The sequence below is a fragment of the Cupressus sempervirens genome, chromosome 11 (assembly GCF_028749045.1).
Source record: "Cupressus sempervirens isolate cs-2001-9-10 chromosome 11, ASM2874904v1, whole genome shotgun sequence".
In the NCBI taxonomy this organism is placed as follows: domain Eukaryota; kingdom Viridiplantae; phylum Streptophyta; class Pinopsida; order Cupressales; family Cupressaceae; genus Cupressus; species Cupressus sempervirens.
Window position 1 is genome coordinate 195,604,572 of NC_143128.1, and position 18,619 is coordinate 195,623,190.

The following is an 18,619-nucleotide window of genomic DNA, read 5'->3' on the forward strand; positions in this document are numbered from 1 at the left end:
ATATATAGAGTCAAGATCAGGCAAATGAGGTGGCCCACTTACAAGATTCTCTCAACCACTGGGGTAATGCCCCATGTACAGTGGCCAAGGTGCTACTAAATTCTGTTTCCATTGATCAAACTTCATCCCATGGCCACCGCTGTGGTCATAGTTCTTCTTCCTACCACTCCCAAATTTCCCAGTCCTAAGCTCCCCATCGGTCTCCTATTAGTGGGAATGATGGCTAGCATTGTTGCTTGGCTTCTCCAATGTGATGCAGGTCTGGTTGGTCCTCGAGTTCTCTTGTTGTTCCTATTGCTGGTTGGTCCACCCCTAGTGGTGATTTTGCACAGCCTAAGGCCCCTTCATCTAAATAGGCATTCCCTCGCCTGACCTTGGCCATTTTTCCTCTTAGGACCGAGGAGGAAAAAGAAAAAGAGAATGAAGTTGATGATGATATGTGTTCCCTACCTGACCCACTTGTTAACCCCACTAATGTATGTGGTTCTTATGATAGCGATGATCCTCCCTCAACTGACACAACTCTTGAAGCCTAAGGACTTTCATTGCTATTTTTTTAATAAATAGTTTATAGCTTTCTGGCCTCGGTGCCTAGTGAACTCTCACGAGGGTGATCTTGTATCCTTTGACCTTTTTTTGTGAATACGTGTAACTTTATTATTTTATTAATAGAAAATGGACTATTCATAAATAAATAAAATGATGAAGGAACAACATTTAAAAAAAAATAGAAGTTTGTAAAACATAGCTAAATTTGAAGCACTAGTTTATGACCTTGATTTTTCCCTTTGCATTTGTTTATGGTTACACCTTCATCGGAAATGAAAAAGAATCTAGTATTCACATTTCTTCATGGTTGCACCTCCATTGAAAATGAAAATGAATCCAATTTTTGGAGATTTTAAATGTTTCTGAATATTTGGGTGGGATGATTTTTTTTTTAATTTCCCTCCAAACATAACAGTGTTATCTTTTTCATTTATGTCATGTACGTTTCTATAGTCATATATATTTAGGGTCATTGCTAGTATATATACATACAAACATACATATATATACATATATAGCACATATATAAACATGCTATTTTTTGTGTTCAAGACTGCCTTTTCTAATTTGTTAAATTATTTTATTTCTAATGTACACTAAACATTATTTCACAACCATCAAAGCTATTTTCTTTTAAATCTGAATTCATTTACTATTTTGTAAGGTAATCTTATAAATAATAAAACAATAAATTATTTAAACATACTTTAAGTTGTAATAGATTTCCACAATCCATGCTATTCATTTTATGCTTCTGGTGAGATTGTGTGTAAGTTTATTAGCATCAATGTTTTGGATCATACTCAATGATCCATCATCAGGATGAGAGAGCTAAGAATCTCACCCTGATGATGGATCATCAAGTATAGTCTGAAAAATCTCTCGTCCTAATGATGGATCATTGAGAATGATTTGAAATGTTGATGCTGATAAACTTACATACAATCGCACCAGAAACATAAAATAAATACTTTAAATTTTAAATATTCTCTCTCATAGCGTTGCTGTTGCCGTCTTATTTTTTGGTTTATCATGGTTCCACACATAGATCTACCATCTAGGGCCAGAATTATCCTTAAATTATGGGAGTTTAAGCCAAATAAATTTTTAAAAAATTATGGGAGTCTAAACTACCGCGGACATCTCCCCATTGGTTGTCCCTATCAACGCATCTCTCCAAAGAGTAAGTTTCACAATCACCCCTTCTAACATCTAACGTTTCCTATGTTTGACACGTGTCGAACATCGGCACAAGTTTCGGCTATAAATACGATGCGCCAATGACTCATTTGAGCTCATTGATGATCGGCTGGGTCCAGTCGGGAATAAGTTCCCGTGGCTGAATGGGGAACTCTGTTTGAAAAGTTAATTTTCCTCTTGTTCATTGTGCTCGAAGCTGCCTTTTTTCGTTGGTAGCTTCTTTGTTCAATGGTATTTGTCTTGGTTGTGAATTCTTTAGGTCATAAGACGTGTGTATTCTTTCTCAAGTCTCGTGTTTTGTTCATATGAGTTGCATCTCTTATCGTTCTCGTCTTTGCTAGTCTGTTTGTTGCAGGACAGATTCATTCGACAGTAGATTACAGTGGACATTATAAATCTCCTCATTGCTTATTCTTCCCTCTGTTAGTCTGATTGTCATGAGGTAGTTTGAGATTGTAATGGTTTCATTAATCGAAATACAAAATTGTTCTATATGTTTATGACCCAGTGTTGTTTTTTTCTTACGCTTTCATTATAAAAAAATAATATAACTCTATTCCTTTTTAAGATATTGATAGCGAATAATATAAAGCTAATCTATATTTGTAATAAGAGTATTTTTTATGTTTTTTAATAGATATGTATTATATATTATACTTATTCTATATTTAGATTTCCACTCCTTGATCCTTCACATCTTGTCCAACTTTCTTACAATTTATTTTCATCATATTTTTAAACTTTTATGCAATTTATGTTCATTGTTAACAATATACAGTGCAGTTTTGTGTATTTTTATTATTTTTAATAAAAAAATAATTAAGTTTCTCAATCATATATAATTATAATACAATCTGTCATTAAAGAATGTTAAGTTTATACTTGTTATTACTTATAAATGAGCAAAGTTTTATATCTAAGAGGAATGATATCACTATATCAAAATTTACAGATTTCTTCCCTAAATCTTTGAAAGTTAGTGAAGCTTATTCTTTTTGTTTTTCCATATCTACAGAGCTTTTTGTAGAATGTATAGAGTGGACATATCATTTTACAACTTTTGCCCAATACTTGTCCCTAAGACCTAGTACTCTTTTGCACAAATGTACCAATTAGCAATCAAGAAAATTAGGAAATATCAAAATTTGAATAAGAATTTAAACCTGAGACTTACCTAAACTAGGATTCAACACCTAGGTCTAATTCAAAAAATGTCTTTCACACGTAAATTCATGGAACCCATAACATCGAGAAATAGGGTTCTCATGCTCGACAAGATGGGTAAAGATTCGATCATGAAAGCGGCCCCGCTGTAATTGAGTGAAAGAGTTCACATGACAAACGATGGAGTTGATGGGACCGAAAGATGCTAAGCAAATTAGAAATGGATGTTTAAATATGAGAGCTTGTATGCCTGCCACTTTGACCAGTGGTGCCGACATTTTCCACCATGTCACATTGGGCAGGTAAAATGTAGTTACCACTGGGACCGGACTGCACGACATCTATGTCAGAATTCAGATGCCAAGCGATGATAGTCAATGTTATAATTGTAATGGTGTACATGACAACGTCAGTATTCATATTTAAACGAGTGGCTCGCGCAACAAGTCTTCAATTGAAATACGGCTGCCATGTGAAGGAGATTCTTCTTCTTGTTTCTTATGATTTTAACTTTACATCAAGACGTTTCCTACGCTACTAGTTCATAACAGCTGTATATTAGCTGTACACATATCACAATAACATTTGTCGTATGTTTTGATTTTTTCTTTGGAACCAACAGATCCATATGCGCTGCCTATGGGCACTGGCTATCTGGCCGAATATATGCACCGGCCTTATAGACCCTGCCTACTTACCTGCCAATACAAAGTACTTGTCAAAACGTTTTTTAGGTATATTTTTTCTTTGGAATGTGTTTGGTTGTGCTATATAAAGCATGGCACTGGTATAATATATGTTTTTCATGCTGATAGGGATTTTACAATGGTAGAATTAAGGAGTGGGAAGGTGTGAGTGTGTTAATGTTAACTTTTTCTTTTTTTTAATGTTAAATTTGACAATTTATCTACATGTCAAAAATTTAAATCTTATTATAAATAAAATATACTTTTAAAAATAATTTAATCAATATAATATAAAATATTCATTTAAATTATAATATTTGGAGATATAAATCATCCATTTTTTAAGAAATTAAAATTAAAAAATTAAGTTAGTAAAAAACACTAAATAAATAGAAAGAAAGGAAATATAAATAATTTTAGATGTAGTAAATTAAATTGTAATTATTTTGTAGTGGATATCTATCTCATTTCTTTAAATAGATTTATTTAAAATATCTATACTAGTATTTTTTCTTTTCAAACATTGCCTTTGATGTAATTAACTACACCAATCTATCATGTATTGTTCCTTATTTTTCTCTATAAAATTTTATATTATATAATTTTTTATATTATATTAATTTTTTTCATATTATATATTTCATATTATATTGATTATTAGTTTATGTGTTTTCACTTTGTATTTTTAAATATGATATAAGTTTTTTAATTCAATTTGAAGTATTCTATTAAAATTTGATTCAATATTTTTTATTTTGTTTGAATGTATGAAGATTATATATCATATTATATAAATATATTATTAATAATTTTACATTTTGTTTAAGAAAATTTAAGATGTGACAATATTATATTTAAAAATTCTAGTATTCATGCAATATTTTTAATTTAAAAATAGTTTGTATAAGAATACAAGTTGTGAGGAAAACTAAGGTTAAAATCTAAAGTATAAAAAAAAAATGATTGTTTACTTATTTATTTTCTAGTCTTTTAAATATTCATTTTAAGTAGAATAAATATTAAGTTAAATAAAATAAAAATTTATATAATTAATTTGATTGCTGGTACAAAATAAAACTAAGTTTTCATATTATATTTAAACTAACTATTAAATATTAAACTAAATTTTAATATTAAAATTATATATTGAATTAAAAATCTATATCATATTAAAAAATATAAATGATAATATATAATATTAATAATCAATAGAATATACCACACATGATTTTGAGTACACATAAATGTAAAGTAAATATAAAATAAATATAGTTTTCTAATTATAAAATTAATTAAATTATTAGATATCATATTTTAAATTATTAACTAAAATATTATAATATTACTAATCAATATAATATTAAACTTTATAATATGGTGTATGGAATTAATGTAATATAAAAATTATATAGTATAAAAGTTTATATGGCATGACTAAATGCATTCTAATATATATATATATATACTTAAAAATTGTCTTTCACAAGTACTTTGTATTGGCAGGTAAGTACATAGGCTATAGGCATGGCATGTAATATAAGGTCAATGCATATATTTGGCTAGATAACTAGTGCCTTGCCTATGAGGGAAACCATTGTTGCATCTAATACAAATATATGCTTAATAGGTGTTTATTAAATGTATATCTTTCACTAGAGTTCAAATCCCACAAGGAAAGACCGTCCCGACTAATGGTCCCTAGGAATAAATGGCAAAATAGAAACACTCAAAATTTGTATGTTTTGATTTTTTTTCTTTCAAAGGGTCTCAAATGTGGTGTTAAATGACACCGTCCAGATGATGATACAATCTTTAAATTCTTTTACACCATCCATCTGAATTGCGGTTCTTCTAATAGGGGAAACAATCTAGTAGTTGTTCAAGCTAATTTCATACATCTACAATTCCTAATCCAAATGTCAAAATTTTCCAAAACTTACGTAGGTGAGTGAAGAGTTTAAAGCTAACCTTTCGAATTTCCCACATTTAGGAAAACTCTTTGTAGAACTCGTAGAGTGTGAGGTGGTCTAAAAGTGTCATTTTAAAACTTTCACTTAGTACCTGCCGCTAAGACCCTTCAATAATCGTTATAGTATTTTTTTGACAAATGGACAGGTCAACAATCAAGAAAACTAAAACATGAACAACTATTGGTGTTCATGGTGATTTTTTTTGGTATGTTTGTGTGTAGGTACCAAGGGTTTTTTGGGGTGGTAATTGGGGGGAAGGTAATGGTTAACGTGGTGACATTATGTACATGAGTGACAATTGGCTTGTTTCAAGTGGAAGTAAATTGTCTCATTAAATGAACACTTGGGTTGTTCGTTCTCAGCCTCTTTTGTTCGTTGGAAATGCATTAGTCATTTTAAAGAGATTTTATTTTTAATGCTTGTTTTAATTTGGCCCTTTTCGTACTCTCCCATTCATGAATGGTTGCAAACAATAAATTTAGCCATTTCCCCTATCACTTGCTTCTTTATAATTTCTAGCATTCAACACACTTCACAAATATGGAAAATAGTCTAAGGGAAATGAGCTACTTGCCCCCCATATTTGTTTACTGCCATGTCTATTGCTATTTTTCCTTCCAATTACCACTCATAAAAAGTTCCAAAATATGATCATGCAAGTTACTAATAGTAGATCACACATGTACTAGTAATTGATCTTTTTTTTTTTTTTTTTTTTTCATTTTTTCAGTTGATGATTAGTCCATTTGTGTAAAAACTGCTATTGTTGGGGAGTGGCTAATGGGGGATCTTAGGGCCCATTTGGTAGTAGGAATTCTAATAGAATTAGAAAAGCCCACTACTCGAATGCGCCAATTCCCTGTTTGGTAGTAACTTATAAAAATAGAATAGGAATTATGCTATACTAATTTCAGTCTAAAATGGGCATGTGACTCTTCCATCTTGAAAGGTGGAATAAGAAATGAATTCCTATTCCACATTTTTAATAAACTCAATTTAATGTACTACTAGATCCGTGGCTTTTGTGGTAAACTCCATATTGATGTATTCTCGTGTTCGCTTTACCATTTGGAGAGAAAATACATTTGTTGAAGAGGTAACAGAGGCCATCATTTGCATGCACCTTTTTTGTTGATGACGGAGGGTATTGTTTGTATTCTCCAATGTTTTTTGTTGGTAAGGATGTTGTCGGATGTTGTCACTATCATTATTGGGTTTTTGCATTACGCTTCTTGTTGTTTACGCTTGTTTTCATTGACCATTTTTTGCAGATGACGGAGTTGCTGAAGACATCTTGTGCATCATTCTTCACCGATGGCATTGAAGACTTCATTGTTTAACAATACATCCGATATCTTTTCCTAAAATTTATACATGCTCTTCTTGTTATAGACTAAGATATTCAATCATTTTAGGGTTTTTGCATTAGGTCATGTTTTGTTCATGGAAAAGTCACTTGTTTGAAATATGTGTGTACTTGCTACAGCTTAGATAAAGTTGTCACTATATGAATAAGTTTTATTTTAGTTGTTTGAAGAATAATCTATCTTTTAAAAAAATGATTGAAGGATGTAGGTTTGGTTGTGTGTGTTTAGGTTTAGCTTTGCCATGCACCTTATTTGCCGGTGACAGAGGGTATTGTTTGTATTCTCCAGTGTCTTTTTTTGGTAAGGGTGTTGCCATTATAATTATTGGGTTTTTGCATTATGCTTCTTGTTTACGCTTGTTTTCATTGACCATTTTTTGCAGATGACAAAGTTGCTAAAGACATCTTGTGCATCATTCTTCATCGATGGCCTTGAAGACTTCATTGTTTAACAATACATCCAGTATCATTTCCTAAAATTTATACTTTCTCTTCTTGCTATAGGCTAAGATATTCAATCATTTTAGGGTTTTTGCATTAGGTTGTGTTTTGTTCACAGAAAAGTCACTTGTTTGAAATATGTCTGTGCTTGCTACAGCTTAGATAAAGTTGTCACTATATGAATAAGTTGTATTTCAGTTGTTTGAAGAATAATCTATCTTTTTAAAAAATGATTGAAAAATGTAGGTTTGGTTGTGTGTGTTTAGGTTCATCTTTAGTTTTCCTTTCAGTGGGAGAGACCATTCACCTTCTTTCTCAGAAACCCTGACCTCCACTACTTTCTGCAATTGTCCCAGACTTTTTTCTTCTCAATACAAGGTGTTTCTTGCACCGAGTTAAATGTTCTTGCACACCTGTTATGACTATGGGGAATTTTGGTTTCTCTACTTCACATAGTGGCATATAGGTGCTAGAATAATATTATTGGCTTGATGTCTTCTATCAACTTCAATTTTGTACGTGAAAAGTTTTTTATTAATTTTGATATGGATATTAAGTTGTGATAGTCCGTTTCAAAGCTGGCTATGGTTGGGTGGAGATATTTCCCCCATTGCTGCAATTAAGATGTATATTCTAAATAAATAGACAGGGCAATGAGAAGAGTGCTAGTATGGAAGGAATGTATGGTGGGTGATAGGACTCAATGTACTCATCAACATTGATATATGATAGTCAATATAGTTTTTAGTTTTTAGTGGTATATGTTTACCCAATATTCATGATCAATGATCAAAATAGATATACTAATAAATATGAGTCTGAAGATGTATTGAGTTTTATGAGGTTATGTTGTATGGCCTCCTTGCTGAATGCACTAGATCTGCTGGAAATTTGATCTGTAGATGTGTACTTGTCTATAGATGATGATACAATGGTATTGTTGTATGTCTACCCAACCAATGATAAAAAATGTTGATTATCCTCTGTTTTATTTGATACTTCTATGTATTTTTAAATCTCTATAAACATAACTATTTTTAAAAAAATTTCCTTTCCTTTCTTGTGCTTGATTCTACTCCCCTATTAACTCATACACTTTTTATTATATTTATATCTTCATCGCTAAATAGAATGATGCATCTTTTCAATAGTGAACTCTCCAAATAACATGACTTTATAATTCCAAACTAACTTCTTAATCTCTATTTCCAAGTACTACTATATTTCTTTTTAATCCTAGTTGCACATTGCTTAATAATTGCTACCTCTTATTGAATATGTTATCATATTATATTCCTTGGGTATATACTGTATCATCCCTTTTTATGAATAACGTTGACTCTTTCCTAGGGAGACTTTGTTATCAAAGGAGGTGTCCAATCCTCCTTTATAAGTATATTAAATACTCTTAAACAAAAAAACCCTTCACTTAACTATTGAAGTTGGCCTACTTAATTTTGGCATTGCCTTTCTTTTAATACTAGTCATTGTTCTAGGGTGGAGATAAGATTTTTATGTGATGGCTATAGTGGCACTGGTTTGGTTGTTTATGATGTTTATTTGCTAACAAGTCTTTATGGTTATTTCTGTATTTGGAGAGATGGTTCTCCTATTTGTAGCCATCCATGTTTTGGGCTAGGACTTAGCCCATTAAGATCAATAAATTAATCAATTACCAACCAAAAAAAATACTAATTATTATCTTTAAGATATTAAAACACTACTTTTTATTTTCTTTACCAATTACTCTCTTCCTCTCACTAATTGTTTTCCTTATGCCTGTTTCACTAATTACTTTGATTATGCTCTTTAACTTATGTTGACTGCATTTTTTAATGACAAATTTAATACTCGATCACTTGTTTTACTATGCTTATACAATTCTCTTATTGATTGCTTAATCATTTGTTAATGAAGGTCAACCAATATATAAAATGTTTCTTTATAAGTTGACCAGCAATGATAATTCTTAGCATTATTCCTTGGATCAATTATATCAAAGGGAGATGGCATGTAACTTTGTCTTTAGTAAACATTGATTAAATAATCTCCCTTGTCCACTGACTTTATTAAACTTCTCTATCAGATAATGATTAGTTATTTTATATGGAATGCCCCTTTATATGTTGTTGGTCACATAGAGAAATTTTAGAAGGGGTCATGCCATGACTCATTAATTTGACATGCAAAATAATATTGTTGTACACTTCAACCATTTGAAAATGAAGTGTGATAGGTTGTTATAAGAAAATGCATATGCATAAATAACTCTTAAGAAGAATAGTTGTTTGGTCATGTGATGTAGGAGCCTCTTGGGTTTCCTTGGTGGCTACTTTTGAGTTCATGGGAGGAGGCTCAGTAGTTTCTTGGACTAGTACTTGGTCGAAGGAGTAGTGCTCAGTCGTTGTTGATCATAGTTTTGGCTATGGAGCTCAACAGATACTGGTGTTTGGCATACATTGGGAGCTTAGCATGGTCTTGGAGCTCAACATGGTCTTGGAGCTCGACATGCTTTGGGAGCTCAACAACGCTTGGGAATTTGTTGCCACTCATCTTGGTTTTCTCTAACACTCTACTTGTTGTTGGTGCCGAGTTGTTTGTGAGCTAACCTTGGCATTTAATTTATGTATGTGTATTTAAAATGTGTTGTAGCCAACTTGTGGCTCAACATATATTTACTAGGAGGGATTTAATTTAGTTTGTAATTAACTGGGCTACCATGTGCCTTAGTTGGGTATAAGTAGGGATTCTTATAGATTTTTTAGGCATGATTGAGGGGATCCATCTTGGAGAAGAGGATGAGAACTTTGAAGATCTAGGAGTTGCACCTTGAGAACTAGAGGATTGCTTGATGGGCCTGAGGTTACAAGTGTGGATTCTTCTTGGTGTCTTATCTAGTCATAGATCTAGCCTAGCTAAGATTGGGTTTTGTGTTGTAAATTGGATCTTGTTGGATCTTGTAGAACTAATATTGTAATTGTTGTTGCATTTGGCCCTAACTCGGAAGGTCTTACAACCATGCATATTGCATGTAATCAGTTATTTTATGAATAAAGAGTTGTGATTTGGTATGAAATCTCATATTATAGTTGCTTGTTGTTGTGTTTCCATTGTGTGGTTATTTATTGGAGGTTTAGACATCTCCTTTAGGGATTCTCCTACCCTGCACTAAATTAGGTGGTATCAAAGAAATTTTTTTCCTAAGCATGTACATAGCTCGTCGAAGTTGTGGCAATTTGCACTAGGATCCTGGGTCTGGAAAAGGTGACCTGAGAAGATCTTGATCTAATGGATCAATGGATGGAAAGATAGAAGGATGATCTTGTTGAGACATGATCATAGAGAGTTTGTATGATATGTATTGCAAATCCCTATTCCAAGACTTGCGATTTGGTTCTTGATTGTTTGTCTGAGGTGGTAGGTTTCAATCTAACTTGCAAACAATTCAAGGTTATCATAAGTAGCATGGGAAGAATTTGTTGTAGAGGCTTTTTGAAAATCTTGGAATATTTTTGTAAGAGGATTACACCCTGAGATGATTGTGAATCTCTATGATGTTTTGGAGAGGAGGTTTTATGAGATGTCTACTCAGTTTGAAGCTAGTTTGGCTGATCGAATTAAGGAGAGGATGAGGAGGGAATTGCATAGATATCTATAGAGCTAGAGTCTCCCAATCGAAAAGAGAGTTGTCTGGCTAGTTAGAAGACTTGTTCAAGAGAGAAGATGATATGTTAAGGTTGAGATTGAAGAGGTTGATTTTGTTGATCAATTTGAGGAGGCTGATACAAAACCTACAGAGCAACTTGAGGTTATTGCTGAGGATATTCCTAACCCTTTTCATGGTAGGATGGAGATTAGTTTTCATGATCATTCAGTTGGGCTTGACATGGAAATTATAGAGCACTTGGTCATGGATGATCTAGTTGTTGTTGGTAAAGAGTTGTATGTTGCAAAGCATCTTGTTGTGAGCAATGAGATTGTTGGTGTTATTAGTTTGGCATGTGTTGATGGATTCACTAGTTGCTATTGTGGATGATGATTTGCTAATGAAGCATTATGTTCAGTTTCTTCTTGGAAGTGAGCATGCTGATTGGATGGTTGAGATTTTGATATTTGACAGGATAATGTGTAGATTTGTTTTATTTTCCTTGTTGGAGTGGAAGCCTTTGCTGAAGATGAAGATGGTTGTTGATCTTTCTTTGGGCATCAAAGTGTGGGACACACTTTTCTATTTACCTAGGGAGTTTGATGCAGGAGGATATTGGGTTTGCTTAGTGGCTACTTTGGAGTTCATGGGAGGAGGCTCGGTAGTTGCTTTGGAGGATGCTTGGATTGGTACTCAGTCAAAGGAGTGGTGCTTGGTTGTTGTTGGGCATAATTGTGGAGCTCAACATATACTAGTGTTCAACATACACTTGGAGCTTGGCATGCTTTGGGAGCTCAATAGTGCTTGGGAATTTGCTGATGATATCCTTGGTTTTCTTTAATGCTCAACTTATTGTTGGTGTCAAGTTGTTTGGGAGCTAACCTTGGCATTTAATTTATGTAGGGGTATTTAATTTGTGTTGTAGCCAACTTGTGGATCAACATATATTTAATGTAAGGGATTTACTTTAGCTTGTAATGAATTGGGCTAACTTGTGGCTTACTTGGGTATAAGTAGGGGGTCTTGTAGAGTCTTTAGGCATGATTGACGAGATCCATCTTGGAGAAGAGGATGTGAAATTTGAAGAGCTAGGAACTTCGACTTGAGAACCAGAGGATTGCTTGGAGGACCTAAGGGTACAAGTATGGATTCTTCTTGATGTCTTATCCAATTGTGGATCTCGACTAGTTGAGATTGGGTTTTGTGTAGTAAATTGGATCTTGTAGAACTGATATTGTATTTTTTTTTGTATTTGGTCCTAACTTGAAAGGTCTTACAACCAGGCATATTGCATGTAATTAGTTATTTAATGAATAAAGAGTTGTCATTTGGTATTAGATCTTACATTATTCTTACTTATTGTGTTTCCACTGTGTGTTTATTTTTTTGGGGTTTGGACATCTCCTTTGGGGATTCTCTTGCCTTTCAATGCGTCAGGTGGTATCAAAGAATAATTGCTCCTGAGAGTGTAGAAAGATCACCGAGGTTGTGGCAATTTGCACCAAGATCTTCGGTTGGGAGAAGGTGAGCTGAGAAGATATTGATTTGATTGATCGATGGATCCAAAGATGAAAGGATGATCTTGTTGAGGCATGATCATAGAGAGTTTGTGTGATATGTATTGCAAATTTATGTTCCTAGACTTGTGATTTGGTTCCTAATTGTTTATGCAAGGTGGTAGGCTGCAACCTAACTTGAAAACAATTCAAGGTGTTCATAAGGAGTGTGGGAAGGATTTTTTTGGAGAGGGTTTGTGCATATATAGGAAGATGGCTCTAAGAGGATTGGACTCTAAGATGATTGAAAATCTTCTTGATGTGGTGAAGAGGAGATTTTCTAAGATGTCTACTCAGTTTGAAGCTAGTTTGGTTGATTGAGTTAAGAATGGGATGAGGAGGAAATTCCATAGATGTTTGTAGAGCTAGAGTCTCTTGCTCTGAAAGAGATTTTTTTGGTTGGTCAGAAAACTTGTTCGAGAGAGAAGACGATGTATTAAGGTCAAGGTAGAAGAGGTTGGTTTTGTTGATCAGTTTGAGGAGGCTAATGCAAAACTTGTAGAACAACTTGAGGTTATTGCTGATAGGATGGAGATTAATTTTCATGATTAGTCAGTTGGTTCTAACATGGAAATTATAGAGCACTTAGTCTTGGCTGATCTGGTTGCCGTTGGTGAAGAGTTATATGTTGCAAAGCATCTTGTTGTGAGCAATGATATTTCCACTATTGTGAGTTTGACATGTATTGATGGAGATCTGCATAGTGTTGCCAATGTTGAATTTGATGTTGTTGGTGTGGATTCTCTAGTTTCTATTGTAGATGAGGATTTGCTAATGAAGCATTATGTTTAGTTTCTTCCTGGGAGTGAGCATGCTAATTGGATGGTTGAGATTATGGTATTTGACAGGATGATTTGCAGATTAGTTTTATTTTCCTTGTTGGAGTGGAAGACTTTGGTGAAGATGAAGATGGTTGTTGATCTTTCTTTGGGCATGAAAATGTGGGACACACTTTTCTATTTACTTAGGGAGTCTGATGCAGAAGCATCTTGGGTTTGCTTGGTGGCTACTTTGGAGTTTATGGGAGGAGGGTCAGTAGTTTCTTTGGAGGATGCTTGGACTAGTACTCAGTCAAAGGAGTGGTGCTCAGTCATTTTTGGGCATAGTTTTGGTTGTGGAGCTCAACAGATACTAGTGTTTAGCATACACTCAGAGCTCAGCATGGTCTTGAAGCTCGACATGGTCTTGGAGCTCGGCATGCTTTGGGATCTTGATAGTGCTTGAGAATTTGCTGATGCTCGGCTTGGTTTCCTTTGATGCTTGGCTTGTTGTTGGTGTTGAGTTGTCTTTGAGCTAACGTTGGCATTTAATTTATGTAGGGGTATTTAATTTGTGTTGTAGTAAACTTGTGGCTCAACATATATTTAATGTGAGGGATTTAATTTATCTTGTAATGAATTAGGCCAACTTGTGGCTTAGTTGGGTATAAGTAGGGGGTCTTGTCTAGTCATTAGGCATGATTGACGAGATCCATCTTGGAGAAGAGGATGTGAAATCCGAAGAGCTAGGAGCTTCGACTTGAGAACCAGAGGATTGCATGGTGGACTTGAGGGTACAAGTGTGGATTCTTCTTGATGTCTTATCTAGTTGTGGATCTCGACTAGTTGAGATTGGGTTTTGTGTAGTAAATTGGATCTTGTAGAACTAATATTGTAATTGTTGTTATATTTGGCCTTGACCCAAAAAGTCTTACAACTAGGCATATTAGCTGTAATCAATTATTTTATGAATAAAGAGTTGTGATTTGGTATCAGATCTCACATTATTGTTACTTTTTGTTGTGTTTCTGTTGTGTGTTTTTGTGTTGAGGGTTTGGAAATATCCTTTGGGGATTTTCATACCTTGCATTGTATCAGGTGGTATTAGAGAACAGTTGCTCCTAAGCATATAGAAAGGTCACTGAAGTTGTGGTAGTTTGCACCAGAATCTTGGGTTGGGAGAAGGTGACCTGAGAACATCTTGATTTGATGGATCAATGGATCCAAAGATGAAAGGATGATCTTGTTGAGGCATGATTGTAGAGAGTTTGTGTGATATGTATTGCAGATCTGTGTTCCTAGACTTGTGATTTGATTCTTGATTATTTGTGCGAGGTGGTAGGTTGCAACCTAACTTGCAAACAATTTGAGGTTTTCATAAGGAGCGTGGGAAGGATTTTTTGTAGAGGATTTGGGAATATCTTGGAAGATGGCTCTAAGAGGATTGGACTCTGAGATGATTGTGAATCTTTGTGATGTGGTGAAGAGTAGGTTTTTTGAGATGTTTACTTAGTTTGAAGCTAATTTAGCTGATCAACTTAAGAACAAGATGAGGAGGTAATTTAGTAGATTTTGTAGTGCTAGAGTCTCCCATTTTGAAAGAGAGTTGTCTAGCTAGTTAGAAGACTTGTTCGAGAGAGAAGATGTTGTATTATGGTTGAGGTGGAAGAGGTTAGTTTTCTTGATTAGTTTGAGTAGGCCGATGTAGAACCTATAGAGGAACATGAGGCTATTGCTAAGGATATTCCTAACCTTGTTGATGGTAGGATGGAGATTGGTTTTCATGATCAGTTGGTTGGGTCTAACATGGAAATTGTAGAGCACTTGGTCTTGGATGATCTAGTTGTTTTTGGTGTAGAGTTGTATGTTGCAGAGCATCTTTTTGTGAGTAATGAGATTGCTACTGTTGTGAGTTTTTCATGTGTTGATGGAGATCTACATAGTGTTGTTGATGTAAAATTTTATATTGTTGGTATGCATTCACTAGTTATTGTTGTGGATGAGGATCTATTGATGAACCATTATGTTTAGTTTCTTCCTGGGAGTGAGCATGCTGATTGGATAGTTGAGATTTTGGTATTTGATGGGATGATGTGTAGATTGATCTTATTTTCCTTATTGGAGTGGAAGCCTTTGTTGAAGATGAAGATGGTTGTTGATTTTTCTTTGGGCATCAAATTGTTAGACACACTTTTCTATTTACCTGGGGAATTTGATGCAAGAGCATCTTGGGTTTCCTCAGCGAAAAATTTGGAGTTCATGGGAGGAGGCTTGGTAGTTGCTTTGGAGGATGCTTGGACTAGTACTCAATCAAATGAGTGGTGCTCAGTCATTGTTGGGCATAGTTTTGGTTGTGGAGCTTAACAAATACTATTGTTCGGCATACACTGGGAGCTCAACATGGTCTTGGAGCTTGACATGCTTTGGGAGCTCGATAGTGCTTGGGAATTTGTTGATGCTGTTTTTTATCTGACCTTAGCATTTAATTTATGTAGGGGTATCTAATTTGTGTTGTAATTCACTTGGAGCTCAACATATATTTAATGTAAGGGATTTAATCTAGATTGTAAAGAATTGGGTTGACTTGTGGCTTAGTTGGGTATAATTAGGGGGTCTTGTAGAATCTTTAGGAATGATTGATGGGATTCATCCTAGAGAAGAGGATGTGAAATTTGAAGAGCTAGGAGCTCCAACTTGAGAACCATAGGATTTCTTGGTGGACTTGAGGGTATGATTGTGGATTCTTCTTGATGTCTTATCTCAAGTTGTGGATCTCAACTAGTTGAGATTGGGTTTTGTGTAGTAAATTGGATCTTGTAGAACTGATATTGTAATTGTTGTTGTATTTGGCCCTAACCTAAAAGGTCTTACAAATGGGCATATTTCATGTAATTAGTTATTTTATGAATAAATCATTGTGATTTGGTATTAGATCTTGCATTATTGTTACTTGTTGTGTTTGCACCATGTGTTTATTTTTTGGGTTTTTGGACATCTCCTTTGCGGATTCTCCTATCTTGCATTGCGTCAGGTGTTATCAAAGAACAATAGCTCTTGAGCATGTAGAAAGATCACTGAAGTTGTGGCAATTTACATTAGGATCTTGGGTTGGGTGAAGGTGACCTAAGAAGATCTTGATTTGATGGATCAATGGATCCAAAGATGAACGGATGATCTTGTTGAGGCATGATCATAGAGAGCTTGTGTGATATGTATTGTAGATTTGTGTTACTAGACTTGTGATTTCATTCCTGATTGTTTGTGCAAGGTGGCAGGTTGTAACCTAACTTGCAAACAATTCGAGGTTGTCATAAGGAGTATGGGAAGGATTTTTCACAAAGGATTTGTGAATATCTTGGAAGATGGCTCTAAGAGCATTGGATGCTGAGATGATTATGAATCTTCATGATGTCATGAAGAGGAGGTTTTCTGAGATGTCTTCTCAATTTGAAGCTAGTTTGGATGATCAAATTAAGTATGGTATGAGGAGGGAATTCCATAGATATTTGTAGAGCTAGACACTCTCAATCTGAAATAGAGTTGTCTAGCTAGTTAGAAGACTTGTATGAGAGAGAAGACAGTATATTAAGGTTGACATGGAAGAGGTTGGTTTTGTTGATAAGTTTGAGGAGGCTGATGCAGATTCTGCACAATAGCTTGAGGCTATTGCTGAGGATATTCCTAACATTGTTGATGATAGGATGGAGATTGGTTTTCATGACTAGCCGGTTGGTTCTGATGTGGAAATTGTAGATCACTTGGTCTTGGATGATCTAGTTTCTGTTAGTGAAGAGTTTCAAGTTGCAAAGCTTCTTATTGTGACCAATGTGATTGTTGGTGTTGTGAGTTTGGCATGTGTTGATGGAGATCTACATAGTGTTGCTGATGTAGAATTTGATGTTAATGGTGTGGATTCACTAGTTGCTACTATGGATGAGGATTTGTTGATGAAGCATTATGTTCATTTTCTTCTTGGGAGTGAGCATGTTGATTGGATGGATGGGATTTTGGTCTTTGACAAGATGATATGCAGATTGGTTTTATTTTTCTTGTTGGAGTGGAAGCCTTTGGTGAAGATGAAGATGGTTGTTGATCTTTCTTTGGGCATCAAAATGTGGGACGCACTTTTTTATTTACCTAGGGAGTTTGATGCAAGAGCATCTTGGGTTTGCTCAGTGGCTTCTTTGGAGTTCATGAGAGGAGGCTCAACAATTGCTTTGGAAGGTGCTTGGACTAGTACTCGATTGAAGGAGTGGTGCTCGGTCAATGTTGGGCATAGTTTTGGTTATGGAGCTCGACAAATATGAGTGTTTGGCATACACTGGGAGCTCAACATGGTCATGGAGCTCAACATTATCTTGGAGCTTGACATGCTTTTGGAGCTTGGTAGTGCTTGGGAATTTGTTGATGCTTGGCTTGGTTTTCTTTGGCACTTGGCTTGTTGTTGGTGTCGAGTTGTCTCTGAGTTGACCTTAGCATTTAGTTTATGTAGGGGTATTTAATTAGTGTTGTAACTGACTTGTGGCTCAACATATATTTAATATGAGGGATTTAATTTAGCTTGTAATGAATTGGGCTGACTTGTGGCTTGGTTGGGTATAAGTAGGGGGTCTTGTAGATTCCTTAGGCATGATTGACAAGATCCATCTTGGAGAAGAGGATGTGAAATTTGAAGATCTAGGAGCTTCAACTTGAGAACCAGAGGATTGCTTGGTGGACCTAAGGGTACAAGTGTGGACTCTTCTTGATGTCTTCTCTAGTTTTGGATAATGACTAGTTGAGATTGGGTTTTTTGTAGTAAATTGGATCTTATAGAACTGATATTGTAATTGTTGTATTTGGCCCTAACCCAAAAGGTCTTAGAGCTGGGCATATTGCATGTAATTGGTTATTTTATGAATAAAGGGTTGTGATTTGGTATTAGATCTCATATTATTGTTACTTGTTCTTGTGTTTTTTTTGTGTGTTTGTTTTTAGGGGGTTTGGATATCTCCTTTGAGGATTCTCCTGCCCTACATTCGGTTAGGTGGTATTAGAGAATAGTTGCTCCTAATTGTGTAGAAGGATCACCAAAGTTATGGTAGTTTTCCCTAGGATCTTGGGTTGGGAGAAGGTGACTTGAGAAGATCTTGATTTGATGGATCGATAGATCCAAAGATGAAAGGATGATCTTGTTGAGGCATGATTATAGAGAGTTTGTGTGATATGTATTGCAAATTTGTGTTCCTAGTCTTGTGATTTGTTTCCTGATTATTTGTGTGAGGTGGTAGGTTGTGACCTAAC

The 18,619-nt window shown here is 34.7% G+C and overlaps 1 long non-coding RNA gene across 1 annotated transcript; it reads left to right on the forward strand.

The window, feature by feature from the left end:
• The first annotated feature begins 4,862 nt into the window (after nt 1-4,862).
• Nucleotides 4,863-10,452, forward strand: LOC149528858 (uncharacterized). The gene is made up of 2 exons (XR_016358977.1): nt 4,863-7,236; nt 7,319-10,452. It is a non-coding gene; the product is annotated as an uncharacterized LOC149528858 (long non-coding RNA).
• Nucleotides 10,453-18,619: the final 8,167 nt, after the last annotated feature.